Source organism: Chiloscyllium plagiosum, unplaced genomic scaffold, assembly GCF_037043375.1.
Source record: "Chiloscyllium plagiosum isolate Xiang-an unplaced genomic scaffold, Cpla_swu_hap1 HiC_scaffold_45, whole genome shotgun sequence".
NCBI lineage: Eukaryota > Metazoa > Chordata > Chondrichthyes > Orectolobiformes > Hemiscylliidae > Chiloscyllium > Chiloscyllium plagiosum.
In genome coordinates, this window is record NW_028270183.1 from 48,186,358 (window position 1) to 48,200,081 (window position 13,724).

Here is a 13,724-nt window from a genome sequence, read left to right on the forward strand (position 1 = left end):
CATTCTCAACCAAGTCATAGATAACAAACAGCAATGGACCCAGCCTCCAGCCTGACAAGCATCCTTCCACTAAACCCTCTGCTTCCTACCATCAAGCCAACTGTTTATCCAATTGGCCAGTTCCCCCAGCATTCCATGTGATGTCACCTTCCTGAACAGCCTACCATGTGGAAACTTATCAAAGGTCTTACTGAAATCCATAGAGACTACGCCTGCTGCTCTGCCTTCGTCAACTTTCTTGGTCACTTCATCAAAGAACTCTAACAAATTTGGGAAGCATGATCTCCCACTCACAAGTCTATGCTGACTGCTCCGAATCAAACCCTGTGTAAGTAATGGGTGCAGTCAATGGTATGCTGTCCTTCAGTGTAAGATGATTCGAGTACATAAGTACTTACCTTTGATAAGTAAAGCCATCTTCCTGCTATTGTACAGCCTTGCTGAGAGATCATTTGGGGCACTCTGTACAGATTTGATCTCCTTTGTAAGAAATTATCGCCTTACCACAGATACGGGTGATGGTAACATGAGGATAGAGTGAAGAAGCTGTGTGTTTAATCAGTAGAGCTGTGAGAGACGAAGAAATGGTGATGCTGAAACACGAGGAGTGGCAGCGATCACTTATTTCCAAAAGAGACATTGATAGGGTGAGAAATTCCATACTTTACCTAGGATTGATTGGTTTGATTTATTGTCACGTGTACCTCAGTACAGGGAAACACTTTATTTATGAGCAGTGGAGGCAGGTCATAGTAAGGATGAACTGGCAGATAGTACGGTGGAAATAGGCTTGGACAGAATAAGGCGTTCAGGTTACACTGAACAGGACGTGCACTAGACAAGATCAACATGAGTAATACCATCATTATTTGAACTTAGAGAGTCCATTAATCAGTCTAACGTGACTTTCCTAATAGTTTATATGTCTTAATTAACTCTTCCCACGTTATTGTGCAGTCGGTGTGTGAACCCATACTGAATGCCATGTTGCTCACAATCCCCAACAGCAGCCACAATACATTCCATCTGAAACAGGTAGCCATTCCCACCAGCTTCCGCCCGACATAGAAACACCAGGCTGTCTTCTCGGAGATGAAAGATGCCTTTTTGAGACTTCACACAAGACATATGGCTTCCCTCCTCACCACTAGAAAACCACGTTAAGTGTGTATCATGAGCGATGGCGCCACGAGGAACAACGTGGAGCGATCTGTCTGTGCAGCTTCTGCTCCACTTGGTCATCATACTAGAGCATCATTAGGAGATAGTGAGGACTGTGGGTGCTGGAGATCAGAGTAGACAGTGGTTTGCTGGAAAAGCACAGCAGGAGAGTCGACGTTTTGGGCATAAGCCATTCATCAGGATCAGCATCAATTATCTCATTCTGTCCCCGTGTAAGTGCATTGAGGTGGGAATGGCCTCCTGCTGTTCCTGTGTAAGTTACTCAAGGGATTGAATGGCTTCTTCATTGTCTGATTGGACAGGGCCAAGAGCCTGATTGGGTTACCCCTGGTTCCTGTTTGACAGCTCGATGTGCTGACAAGTGTGATGATGTTGCAGCTTTAAGAGGTTATTTTGTCCTGGTTTCTTTTAAGAGAGAGAGATTGAATGATCGTTACCAAGCTGGCTAGTTAAGACCACTTGAGTAAACAGCTAGGGAAGCCTTGTGTTTATTTTAATAAAGACTGAATGGGTGTGGCCAGCTCTCACAGATTAGGATCTCTGGGTTTTGCTTTCTCAGTAATAACCGAAACTATTAGGGTCTCCACAGAGTTGGAATCTTCAGTGACTATCTCCTGGCTGCTACACTCTCTTAATTTTCTCTTGCTGCTGTTTTTAATTCCTGGATTGGAGAAATATTTGTGACATTCTGTGTCTGAATATTCCTTTTTGCCAAGGGCTGTGGATATGCGATTTTCCTGTATTGGAACAGTTCATTAGTAATAGCTCCACGATCTATTATTCTGTTAACTTGGCCAATAGAATTAAGTTATTCTAAATTTCCCTTTCCTTGGTTTCATTTTATCTTCCGTGTTTAAATAAATGGTGTTTTGCTTCACAACGAGCAGTTTGACCAGTCACATTGCATCTGGAACAGACAGTTTACATTTCATTTAAAATATGAAAATATTACAGTCTAGGTTACCGCCCTCAAATATTTTTGAGGGGCTCTGGCGTGATCCATCACACTAGACTCCTTCCCTTCCTGAGTTATATGCTGGAGGCACTGAATGGGCTGTCACTGTTCTTCTCCAATACTGTCAATGGTCTGAATAACTTCCTTATATTCCTGTGAAACCAGCGTGAGCTGCTGAATGAACTCTTGATTTACTGTGGCAATGTGCAGTGTCAGGCAGTGCTGTTACATGAATGTTACAGACACTTTACCGGAACAAACCTGAGTGGTGTCTGGGTCTTGCTGCACATGGACAGAGACCAGTTCAGGAGCAAACGAGGGACAAAATGCTCTGAACATTGTGGAATCTTCAGTGACCATCCCCACATTCTGATCTTATGGTGGGGAGGGTGGGGGCGGGGAGACATTGATGAAGAAGCTGAAAATGTTTGTGAAGAGGAAGCTACCCTGAGAATCTCCCACAGAGCTGACCACATGACTGAGATGATGAACATCTTCCTTTGTGCCATGTTTGACCCCAAACACTGGAGAGTTTACTCTGATTCCCATTAAGTCCAGTTTTGTTAAGTTCCTTGATGCCAGCAGAAGTTAACCACTGCCTTGATATCAGGGCCAGTCATTTTTACCTGAACCCTTGTGTCAGCCTCTTTTGTTCATATCAATAAGCCATGATATAGGAGCAGCGAGTGTTTTCTTCAAACAGGTGGTATTGAATGTCAGGATTTCTGTTCTCAACACTGTTCGGGGAGCTAGATGACTGAAAGTATTTCAAGACAAGGTCGATGGATATTGACCTGTCAGAGAATTGAGGGCTATGAAGAATTGGGAATGAAAGAGGATTTGAGACCAAGAGCATATCAGCCATGATCTTAGCGAAGGACAAGGCAGGCTTGGGGAGTGAACGACCTGCCCCTGTTTCTAATGTACTCACATTCTGTTATTGGAAAGTTAGTGGGTGTTATTTTCATGAATGTGCAATTACTGAATATTGCAGCCAGGGAGACCAGAGGATTTTGTGAGTCATCTGTGAGTGAGGTAAGTTGTCTATATTCTCAGTGAATTTGGGTCTACAATATGACCAACAAATAAAGCACAAGTTGCAGAGAGGGGAAATTTTGTAAAGCGAGATGAGGGGCCTCTTTCATACCCAGCCTGGGTTTTCCAATTACATTTCCCAAATCACCTCAAAGCGTGTGGGACTGTCTTGAAGGGCTGAATGGTCTCCTCTGTTTCTGTGCATCAGGTTATAGATGTAAGTAGCCTCCAACCGCTCCTGTCTAGCAGGTATGAGGGGCTGAATGGAACACAGGAACATGGGACTGAGGAGCAGGAGGGGGGCATTAGACACTTTGATCCTTCTCCACCAGGCAGTAAGATTGTGGCTGATCAGGTTATGGTCTCAGCTCCACTTTCCTGTCTGTGTCCAATTATCCGTGACTCACTTCCCTGTCAAATATTTAACTAACGCAGTTTTCAGTCCATGTGAACATCGAGGCACAATAAAAACTTCTAGTGAAGAGATTTCCCACTTGAAAGCTCCTTTAAGAATTTTTCGTCATTCCTCTTATAGAATCAGAGAGTCCTGCACAACGGAAACAGACCCGTTAGTCCATCTGTTCACTCCGGTCAGATATCAAATCTGATTTAGTCCCATTTGCCAGCATTTGGTCAATATTCCTCCTGTGGTTGTACCCAACTTGACCACTTCCTCTGACAGCAATTTCTGTACACACAACACTCTCTGTGAAACATTTATCTTCAGGTCCTTTCTTCATCATTCGCCCTCTCGCCTTCAACCTATGCTCTCTTGTTCTGGACTCCCCTATACTGGGATCAGAACGTGGCTATTCAGAATATCCATTTCCCTGATGATTTTATACACCTCTATAATGTCACCCCTCAGCCTCTTACACTCCAGGGGGAAACACCTCAACCTAATCAACCTCTCCCCAAAGCTCAAACCTCCAGTCCTGGGTCATCTGTATAAATCTTTTCTGCAGACAACCGAGTTGTACGCAGTATTCTTAAAGTGGCCTCTCCAACATCCTGGGAGAGTTGGATTTGGCTGAATTCCCTTTGCTTTAGACAGTGAGGAGATTCCAGTGAATTCTGGTTAGGGATCACCCAAAGGGTAGCACGGTAGTTAGCACTGCTACCTCACAGCACCAGGGAATTGGCTTTGATTCCAGCCTTGGGTGACTGTCTATGTGGAGTTTGCACATTCGCCCCTTGTCTGTGTGAGCTTCTAATGGGTGATCCATTTCCTACCACAGCTCAAACTGTGTAGGTTCGGTGGATTGGTCACACTAAATTATCTGTAGTGTTCAGGGATATCTAGATTACGTACATTCATCAGAGGTAAATATAGGGAAATGGATTGGGAAGGTGGATACGGACTTGTTGGCCCGAAAGGCCTGTTTCCACACTGCAGGGATTCCATTAAAATAAGAATGGTAACGATGACTTTAGAGGTTTGTTTTTAGCTCGCACACATTGCTGTGATGAGGAACAATGAAGGAGAGAGAGTGCAAGAGGCCGTTCCTTCTCAGGCAGATTACATTTTCTCCCACTCTGTGTTGAATCACACAGTAATGTCATCCTCTCCCAAACTGGACCATGTTAGTTCTCCTTGTAAATTGCCCAAACTATGTCTCCATCACATTCCCTGCTCCATGTAGGTGCACCATTGCTGCTGTCATACACAGAGCCATACCCTTAGCAGAAAATGGCCTCGGTCAATTTGAAATATGTTTATATGTCCCTGCGTCATTAAAAAAAATAAAATGTTGCATTTATTCAGAATACCTGTGTTAAAATGAATGCATTTTTAAAGAAATGCAGAAATTGCTGGAAAAGCTCTCCAGGTCTCTCAGTACCCAGATGCTGTAGCTGTACCAGCCTCCACCACTCCCTCTGGCAGCTCATTCCATACACACACCACCCTCTGTGTGAAAAGGTGCCCTTTAGGCCTCATCAAAACCTTTCCCCTCTCACTTTCAAACAATGCCTTCTCGTATTGGACGCCCCTAACCTGGGGAAAACCCCTGACTACTCACCCTATCCAGGACCGTTCTGATTTTATAAACCTTTACTGCTGCGAAATGTGACTCCAATCAACACGAATGGCTGTACTTTCAGTCATCCTGGACCTAAATTCTGAAATGCAATATTGACACCTCTTCCTTCTCCATCAGGTCACAATTCTAAATCCATTTTAATCAGTTTGTTCAGATGTATCCTGAGACACTTCTGTGGGATTTGCACCTAGACCTTTGTGCCTGGAGGTAGGGACACTAGCATCACTCGGCAATTCCCATAAAGCTGTAACATTATTCTCCTATGTGTTTGTTCATCAGCCCGTTCTGACATGCTGTGACATACCTCTGCAACAGGTAGGACTTGAATCCAGTCCTTCTAGTCCAGAGCTTGGAGCACTACCACATAAGTTCAGGAATTGGAATCAAATCCAGAGATCTGGCTCAGAGGCAGGGACACTATCCAGCACACTACCATACCCAGATTTTGAGTCATATTTTAGAGCCCACTTTCAGCTTGGTGTGAATTTATTATAATCAGGTTACCATTACTGAATTACAAACAACACTTTGTATTATAAATCAAATGCAAGATATTTGTCTCAACTGTAGGATGTTGAGTCCACGTGCTGTGCCATCGAAATTAACTATGACCATCTTTAATCGCTATTATCTGTAGTCTGCAATATTAGGGAAAAAAATCCTGCAGACACACTCTGCCCAATGAAGGGTCTCAAATGGATATTTAGTACTGAACACCACAGACGAAGGAAGAGCTTAATTTCTGGTCCCAAAATACCAATCACTCTTAACCAACTCTAACGTGCGACTGCCTTCTTCCTAAAACAATGAAATGATAACAGGCCGGTTATTACTGTCCAGCCTCTCCTCCCCACTGACTGTGTCTACAATCTGTCCCACCTCCCCCTATCCACACAAGGCAACCCAAGCTCGGGGTCTTTGTGAAAATCAAGGCCGGAGTGTGCAGGCCTCCTGGAGAGGGATGGGCATTTTAAAACTGAAGGGGGTGGGTGAGGGGGCAATAATATCACACACTGGACTGAGGGGTGGCAGATGGAGTTTTGTTTGGATTCATGCGAAGTATTGGATTTGGTAAGTCAAACAAGAGCAGGACCTATACAATTAAAAGTAGGGTCTTTGGCAGTGTTGTAGGTTAGAGACCTAGGCTGTCAGGTATAATTCTTTAAAATTTGCATCTCATACAGATCGTGTGGTTAAGAAGGTGTTTAACACACTTGTCTTCATTGGTCAGACCTTTCAGTATTGGAATTGGGACGTCATGTTGTGGTTGTACAGGATATTGGTGAGACCTCTTCTGGAATACTATGTCCAGGCTGGTCATCCTGCCCGCTCATTCCATAGCCACACCACCCTTTGGGTGAAAAAGCTGCCCCTTAGGTCACTTTTAAATGTTTTCCCTCTCACCTTAAACCTATGTCCTCTAGTTTTGGTCTCCCTGTACCCTTCGAAAACACCTTGACTATTCACTTTGATATTATTGACCTTGATATAATTAAGATGGAGAGGGTTGAGAACAGATTAACCTGGATGTTTCTGGGAATGGAAGGAAGTGAGCTATAAGTAGAGGCTGGTAGGTTGGGACTTTTTTCACTGCAGAGTATGAGATTAAGGGGCAACTTTACAGAGGTTTATAAAATCATGAGGGGTACAGATAAGCTGAAGGGCTGATGTCTTTTCCCTCAAGGTGGGGATTCAAAACTGAGGGATATTTTAAGGTGCGAGGAAAAAGATTTACAAAAGTCATGAGAGGTAATTACTTTAGACAGAATCTGGCTTGGGTGTGGAATGAACTTCCAGAGGAATTGGTGAAAGCAGGGACAGTTACAACGTTTAAAGGACATTTAGATCAGTACATGGATAAGACATCAGTTTGGATGGTGCTGTGAGCAGCTGCTCTCTCCCTCCCCCTCTCTGAATGAATCCCTGTTGGTTTTCACCCTCTGCCAATGCCTATGCAGTGGCGCGTGGAGGCCAGCAGAGGGTGGCATTGCATCACTTTAAGCACCACAGAGACTGCCAGACCTGCCCCACACAGATACACACACGGGGATGGTTAGGGCACTACGTGAAGCTCATCTGGTAACTTAAATGAAGCATAAAGAAATGCTCAATTCGCCTCGTAAACTGTTAAAATATGAGTGTCAGATCTACCAAATCCCACTGTTTAAATTAAAACATCAATTTATTTTTTAACTCTGAAAGTGAATATTTTACCCCCCCTTCCTCTTAACTGCTTATTACCCGACTCCAGCTCTATAGCAATATACTGTTTCTGGGTCTGCCATCCTCTCATATCTCAGGTGCTTGTAAGCTCTCAGTTCAGAACAGAATTCACCCTCGCTTAAAGGTACAGTACACACTTTCAACTTCATCACATTATACCCTGATGAATATCGATAAGTGGAACCTATCCGGATTCCTCTTGCTCTGTGGTTTGTCAATATTTCATTTGCTCCGTCTGGTGTGTGTCAGGATTTTTGTTGCTCCATTGACAGCATGTCATTATTCGACTTTGTCCATAGGAATATATCAGTATTTCACTTGTGTATGTGGGGCAGGATTTCAGTTGTTTCTTGGGGACTGTGACGCTATAACAATCTCAATGTTTGTAGATGGCACCGAACCTGGAAGAACTCTAAAGTCTATGGAGGAGAGTGTGGAACTCTAACAGGACAATTACACGTTGGTGTAGTGTTCAGGTTTATGGCAGATGGGGATCAGTGCAGAGCAGTGTGAGGTGATACACTTTGGTAGGAAAGACAATGAAAGACAGTTTAAAACAGGCTATGCCATTATAAAGGGGGTGCAGGAGCAGTGAGCGCTGGGTGTATATGAGCACAGATTGTTGAAGATGTCAGGACAAGTGGGGAGAGCAGTAATTATCACAGATTAGTTTCAGTTTCTGAGCTGTTTACAGGGGGAGGTGTAGGAGGGAGCCTCCATGCTCCCTTCCTGGGAGGAGGTGGTGACGATGTGTAGGTGGGGGACATGGTCATGGTGAGGTGTCCGGAGGGAGTCAGTCCACAGTGTTGTATCCATGCAGTGTTATTAATGTGGTGGTGGGGGGGGGGGTAAAGTGGAGGGAGAGAGAGAGAAAGAGACAGACAGAGACAGAGAGAGACAGAGAGAGAGAGAAGGTGCTGCATGCGGTTGACCATGAGCCTTGTTCGGGGGTCGGTGCTGTAACAGATATACAGTGAGTGTGAGGGTGCAGAGACAATACCGTGACCCTTATCCTGACAGAGCAGGGAAGGTTATTGATACTTGTCCTGTTTTGCTGAACATTTCCTCAGACCGCAGATATTGCACTGAGCTGGGTGGTGAGCTCAGACCATGCTCGGTGGGTCTGGTCGTGTGGCCCACTCTGGGAAGAGAATGGTCCCCCTCTGTACTAGCCCATTCACCAGGACCTCCGTGCTCCTGTCGACAAACCGTGGTGTAATTATCCCTTATTTGCCAAGCTCGGGGTAAACTGTGCAGGGCAGCTCCTAACAGAGAAAGCTCAACCGTGTGCTCAGTGGCCTTTTAAAGATGGCGCCAGTGTCATGGATCATGGAATATCCAGGGACACCCGGGCGATGGTGAGTACCTCCAGCCATATTGGGTGGGAGAATCGGGCTGGTATTGAATGAAAGGGACACCATGGGGTGGGTGGTTAATGAGGTGAGTTCGATAAGATAGCACCAGGAAACTATCTTGTTCTCGTATGGATGATCCCTCCGTCACAGTCAATGGAAATGGCACTGAGATAAATTATTGTTAGATTTAGCTCAATGAGTCAAAGACTCTGCTGACCCTACACCCAGATACAAAGCTGCAGAACAAATACTCATCCAAAACTCTGCATCATCTGAACTCCCACCAATATCATGTTCACCTACAATTCCTGGAAACACTTATGTTACAGGATGCTATTAAAATGTTTTCATTTCTGCATTCTAAAACCTGGGAACACATCCTTCCAAACATTTTATCTCAGTCTCCCCCTCTCTGTCTATTTCCCATACCCCTCCCATTTGTTATTGTTTAAACTGATGCCCCCTCCATCTCTGTATTCCTGTGGCAAGGATGTTCACACCCACAGTATCCCCTTGTCAGGGCACAATGGAGAGATGGAGTTGTAAATGGGTGGAGCTGCACATCCTGTCACTGTGAGCATGGGCTGCAAGTTTCCCCACACTGGGCAGTGATCTAACACAGTGTTACTGAGCAATGCATTGGGGTGGGGTACACAGTCCTACATTTTGGGAGGGTAACTGCTCCTGGTTTACAGATTAATTCACGGGTGACCACTGCACAGATCACTGTGCTGGTCAGACTACCTGGTTGAGGTTTATAGATAATGCCATGATGTGGTCTGCACTTCTCCCGCTGCTGGACAGATATCTACTCCGGGGTTATAGATCAATGCACTGCTGAGGTCTGCACAGCTCCCCGTGTTGGACAGATATCTAATCCGGGGTTAGAGATCAATGCACTGCTGAGGTCTGCACAGCTCACCGTGCTGGACAGATATCTACTCCGGGGTTATAGATCAATGCACTGCTGTGGTCTGCACAGCTCCCCGTGTTGGACAGATATCTAATCCGGGGTTATAGATCAATGCCCTGATCTGATCTGTGCAGTGCTCCACTCTGGACAGATTGCTGGGTTGTACTGAGCAGTACACTGGCCTGGTCTGCACAGTGTTCCACGGTGAACAGATATCTCCTCTATTTGAGGGTGTCTGGGCTGGTTCTGTGCGGTGGATTGAGAATGTGGTATATCTAACCATTTCAGCTGATCTGGTAATGCCTTTAGTTCCCATTCCTGTGATTGGACCCTCAGTCTTTCACCACATTAATGTTAGTGTGTCCAGGCACAGTACATCATGTTGGTGGGGTGGGTAGGGGGGAAAGATGATGGACAGGTCAAGGGGTTCCCCGGAAAGTTCTGTCCCCGACATTCTATAACTGACATTTCCCGGAAGGTTCTGTCCCCGACATTCTATAACTGCCATTCCCCGGAACGTTCTGTCCCCGACATTCTATACCTGACATTCCCCGGAACGTTGTGTCCCCGACATTCTATAACTGACATTCCCCGGAACGTTCTGTCCCCGACATTCTATAACTGACATTCCCCGGAACGTTCTGTCCCCGACATTCTCTAACTGACGTTCCCCGGAACGTTCAGTCCCTGACATTCTATAACTGACATTCCCCGGAACGTTCTGTCCCCGACATTCTATAACTGACATTCCCCAGAACGTTCTGTCCCTGACATTATTTGTGAACGGCCGGACGTCAGTGAATTGAACAAACGATAAGATCCCGAGGGAAGAGATCCCGTTCCAGGGAGAAGGAGACACTGTTCCGAAGGCCCCTCAGGCAGTTAAAGGGGGGAATACGTTTTCCCTGCGTTTACATTTCTCCACGACACAGGATCGACCACAATTTAGACCGAAATGCAGAAATTCCCAAACTCCATTTGTCTTCAGGAAACTGGGAGAGAATCCTTCAGGATACCCTCTGTATGAGGAACTGGGAAGGAGTGACCTGTCTCTGCTCTCGAGTGATCGAGTGTGTGGGAATATTCTAGAAACCATCTGTCCTTATGGATGTGTCTCTGTGTGTTTGGGGAGGGAGGGTTTATTGTGGTTTATGTCACTTTTTTGTCAGTAATTCTGACCTTCCCAATTGTTATTCCAGCTCCAATTATTTTAATAAATCCCTGAATACAGGGACACATTTAAAAATCTCACTGGGTCCCCGCTCAAACGGGTCCCTTTGCCTCCAGGCTGATGGATAATGGGTTTGTTTTCCTTCCTCACAGTTAACGTAGTGACCATCTACGTCCTGCTTTATAAAGATTGTGGATTGTCTCCATGTGTCAGACGTTACCTGGGGGCCATGGCAGCGGCGGATCTCCTGGTCATTATCCTCGACCTGATCCTGAGACACATTCCCATTGTTTATCCGGAACAGTTTTATTTCCTGAGGTACTCCGTCCCCGTGTGTAATATCCACGCCGTCCTGGTTTATGCAGCCACTGACTGCTCTGTCTGGTTCACCGTCATTTTCACCTTTGATCGGTTTGTGGCCATTTGTTGCCAGAAGCTGAAAAGTAAATATTGCAGTGAGAAAACGGCGGCTGTGGTTCTGGGAGCAGTGACTGTACTGAGCTGTTTAAAGAACATTTCCTGGTATTTTATGCTCACGGCTCGGTATTGGCTGCGGAACACCCCCTGGTTTTGTGATGTAACAGCCGCTGTTCTATACTCCATTGTCTGGGTCACAATCGAGTTCCTCCACAACATTCTAACCCCGTGTGTCCCATTTCTCCTGGTTCTGCTGCTCAATGTTCTCACCGTCAGACACATTGTAGTGACCAGCAGAGCCCGCAGGAGACTCCGCGCTCACACCAATGGGGACGCTCAGTCTGACACTGAAATGAGAAGCCGAAAAAAATCCATCATTTTACTGTTTGTGATCTCGGCCAATTTCATCCTGTTATGGTCAATGTTAATGCTGTATTCTATATGGTTCCGGATGCGGGATATTGGGTATCGGTCTGTGTATCTCCATTACTTTGTGGGGGAATTGGGCTTCATGCTGCAGCTCCTCAGTTGCTGCACAAACACCGCGATTTATGCCGTGACCCAGAGTAAGTTCAGGCAGCAGCTGAAGAATGTGCTGAAATATCCCTTCACCCAGACCCATCCATCCATCAAATTCCCTCATTAATCAATCCATCCGGGATTTTCTCATTTCAGTTCAGTGTTTCAGCGATGGAGCAGCCTGTCACTATGATAACAGACTGAGGGTAGCGCTGGTTTGTCCATCCTTATCCCACAGGGGGGTTTACAGGGAAACATTTCAATGTTTCTCACAACTCAGGGGCCAGTGAGAAAAGGCACCATCCCACTGACTGTATCCATCACTTCCATTTGTAACCAATAAAAATGTTGATTAAAGCGTGCCGAGCAGCAGAGTGACCGATGTTGTTGTGTGTCTTTGTGTAGGAGAAGCTGAGCTGGTGAGAGACAGACTCAGCCCCAAGTCCTGGTCCTCAGGGAAGGGAAGGGCACCGGGCCCTGAGCTCAGGAGCTGAGTTTAACTCCCTCTGACACCCCCCTACTCCAACCTGGCCTCCCCATTTCCTCTCCCCGACTCTTCCTCCTCAATTCTCTCCCTCTCTCTCTCTTTCTGCACACTGTCTCTCTCTCTCACCTCCACTCCCTTTCACTCTCTCTGGTCCCCTCTCAGACACCACCCCCTCAAGCCCGGTTTCTCCACCTGCCTCCACTATTCTTTCTGCCTCACTCTCCCTCTCTCTCTCTCACACCCCAACATGAGTTTCTCCACCTGCCTCCATTCTTCTCTCTCCCCCTCACCCTCACTCTCTCTCTCTCCTGCCGTCTCTCTCTCCCTCCTGCAATGTCGTCTCTACCCCATTTTCCCCACCTCCCACTTCCCACATCTCTCGATCATCTCACCCCCACCCCCACACGCAGCGTCACCACCAACCCCCAGTCTCTGGGTCAGAGGGAGAGGGAAGGACTAGGGAAACAGAGTGTGTCAGAGAGAGAGGAAGGGCAGGACAGGAGGGAGAGAGATTGAGTCAGAGAGAAACGGAGGGAAGTGGGGAGAGAGAGAGACACCGAGGGAGGGGGATCGAGAGTGGGAGAAGATGGAAAGAGAGCGAAGGAGCAGGGAGAGACAGAGGGAGAGAGAGAGAGGGAAGGGAGAGATAAGGTGAGGGAGGGAGAGAGAGAAATAGGGGAGGACATAATGAGAGAGGTGTCAGAGAGAGGGGGGACAGAGAGAGGGGGACAGAGAGAGGGGGGACAGAAAAGGGGCGAGATAGAGAGTGCGACAGAGAGAGGGGCACAGAGAGTGGGGTACAAAGTGGGGGGGAGAGAGTGGGTCAGAGAGAGGGGGACAGAGAGTGGGGGATGGAGAGAGTGGGGGACAGAGAGAGAGGAGGCAGAGAGAGAGGGAGCAGGGAGAGGGCGACAGAGGGGGGCAGAGAGCGGGGGAGAGATCGACGGGACAGAGAAAGGGGGACAGAGAGAGTGGGGGAGAGAGAGAGAGGGGACAGAGAGAAGGGGGGACAGAGAGATGGTGACAGAGAGATGGTGACAGAGAGAAGGGGACAGAGAGAGGTGTACAGAGTGGGAGAGAGAGAGGGGGTCAGAGAGGGGGGACAGAGAGTGGGGGATGGAGAGATTGGGGGACAGAGAGAGGGGGACAGAGAGAGGGGACAGAGAGAGGGCGACAGAGTGGGGGTCGGACAGCGGGGGGAGAGAGTGAGAGGGGACAGAGAGAGGGGGACAGAGAGAGAGGGGGAGATAGAGGGGACAGAGAGAGGGGGACAGAGAGAGGGGGACAGAGAGAGGGGAAGATAGAGGGGACAGAGAGAGGGGGACAGAGAGTGGGGGACAGAGAGGGTACAGAGTGGGGGGGGAGAGGGGGTCAGAGAGAGGGGACAGAGAGTGTGGGGATGGAGAGACTGGGGGACAGAGCGAG